Here is a 2,500-nt window from a genome sequence, read left to right as displayed (position 1 = left end):
TTGTCAGGTGAGGAGTAGAGCTGGTGTCTGTTAGGCAGCTATGATGAGCTGGATTGATGACCTGGATGTGAGGAGCGACAAGCAAGCAGGAATCTCTAGCATGGCATCACTCCAAAGCTCAAGCTTGCAATAAGTATGGGGTACTGAAATGATGATCCCTTCTCCAGCTGTTAAGAGCTTAGTGTGTGGTGATACGTGTGTGTGTGTGTGTGTGTGTGCGGGTGTGTGTGAGAGAGAGAGTGTGTGTGTGTGAGAGAAAGAGATCTTTAGAGGTTTTTCTCAAGTTTAGAATATCAGTCTAAGACCAGACACATATTTAAGGTTTGGACAGAGCAAATGACAAAAGATGGGGTGGCAAACTGTGAGAGAAACACACTGTCTGACTGGTGGAAAGAAAGAAGCTAGAGTGATTCACTCTGTGTGTGGATGTGAATGTGTGTGTGAGTGTGTGACAGTGTCGGGGAGTAACGGAATACGTGTAACACTGTCATGTATTCAGATGCAGTTTCAATTTAAATTGGTGGTAATCAGAATACAGTTACTTTGATCCCTTGGAGGGATTACTTTGTACATGGTCATGTGTGGGGTATTTACTTTCAAATTCAAATATTCCCATACGGTAGCTTTTCTCAAACCCACGCCAGTCCACAAATGAGGAAACAGCCGGTTCACAGAACCCTGCCACAGTCAACGCTCACGCTCGGTGCTTCTGTCACTCGCCAGGGCCCTGCACCCTTGACTGAACCTCTTGATTTGTTACATTTTATTCCTGCTTTCAGTCACGGCGTGTTCAAAGCAAGCACGTCTGGATGCCTTTCAGGGAACAGCCACAGCACCTGACGATGCAAATTTAAACAAAGCGACGCCTATTTACTGGTAATTACGGAGGACTTCTGTAAAAGGAGAATGGATAAATTGGTGAATAAAACTAAAGTGGTGAAAAACAATCCCATAACTCCAACGTCTGACATAACTATTCCATCCACAGCTAATAAAATCTAAGACAATGTTGATGTGATCCAAAGTACTTAGAATACATTACAAATCACATTTTAGAACATGTATTCTGAGCAGTGGAATACTTTTTTAAAGTAACCCCCCTAACTCCTGTGACTAATCGGAAAGAGGTTTGCTCTTAGGTAATGTAATCCAATCCAAGGAATGGGCCGTAGAGCAGATGCGTGTTTACTAATACCAATGCCCATGATCTCCTATGTCTGATGAACAGTTTGGTTTGGATGAAGTCACTATGAGGCAGGAGTTAAATGTGAGTGTGTGTGAGTGTGTGTGTGTGTGTGTGTGTGTGTGTGTGTGTGTGTGTATGTGTGTGTGTGTGTGTGTGTGTGTATGTGTGTGAATGTGCATGTTTGAGGCAGAAGTTAAATGCCCTTCCATGAGTCACTCAGGACTTATGACAGAACATCTTAGCCTCGTATGACATTCAAAGACACTGACCCTATATGTCCCCTGGAGCCTCATAAAGCTCGGGGGGAAACTTTTAACAGTATCTCTAGACACACTAACCGACTCCAGTGATACTGTGATGCTTTGATTGTGTATTTATATAGAAGCATGTGAACTCCAGGTGATGTGATCCAAAGCTACTGTACTTCTACTACAGACGATGAGTGACATTTGCCATGATGATATATGGGCAGTCTCCATAGAGACAAGGACTAACCCAGGTTATGTTTTGCACAAATTCTCCTGCCAACTCATGACCCATCGTTAATAACGGCACGCATCCTCAAGCAGGGATTAAGCCACTTAAGAAACGTCAGCTGTTCTTAGGCACTGCAGGATTATGAGTGCAGACGTTGCCTCAACTCAGGTCAGTTTGTGGAGGCTCACAGGCAGTGGACTGTAGGGACGGAGCCTCTCGATCCCGGGGCCTGCATGGAGGGGACTTTTCCCGGTGACCTCCACAGAGCCCCGGCGCCAACGGTGGGCAGAACCGGTGGACAGCTGGAGGGAGCGTGGGCACAGAGCTGGTGCCAGTGTCTGCATCATGCATGGGCACACCCTAGGGTGGCACCATCGATCATCACACATACACACACATACACACACACACACACACAAACACACACACATACACACACACACACACACACACACACACACACATACACACACACACACACACACACACACACACACACACACATACACACACACACACACACACATACACAGACACACACACACAAACACACACACACACACACAAACACACACAAACACACACACACACACACACACACACACACACAAACACACACACACACACACATGCATATGAGGACCGGCCTCGTTGCCTTGACACACACAACCTGAATTCCCCAGCACACGCCCTGATCCAGGCTCCAGTCACCGAGACTGATTTAGAATTACTAAGGCTTTTAAAGGGTAATACCCTATGGCACTTTTAAATGGCCCCCATATTTCTTCTGAGGGCACATGAGTTGAGCATTCAGTGGAAACTATCCATCACAACACT

The 2,500-nt window shown here is 45.9% G+C and overlaps 1 protein-coding gene across 1 annotated transcript in view; it reads right to left on the bottom strand.

Moving 5' to 3' along the window:
- LOC105905483 (A disintegrin and metalloproteinase with thrombospondin motifs 16) overlaps nucleotides 1-2,500 on the bottom strand; it is a 46,555-nt gene that overhangs the window by 11,106 nt on the left and 32,949 nt on the right. The gene's annotated exons all lie outside the window — the stretch shown is intronic.

Source organism: Clupea harengus, chromosome 11 (genome assembly GCF_900700415.2).
Source record: "Clupea harengus chromosome 11, Ch_v2.0.2, whole genome shotgun sequence".
Lineage (NCBI taxonomy): Eukaryota > Metazoa > Chordata > Actinopteri > Clupeiformes > Clupeidae > Clupea > Clupea harengus.
This window is presented reverse-complemented; position numbering and strand designations above follow the sequence as displayed.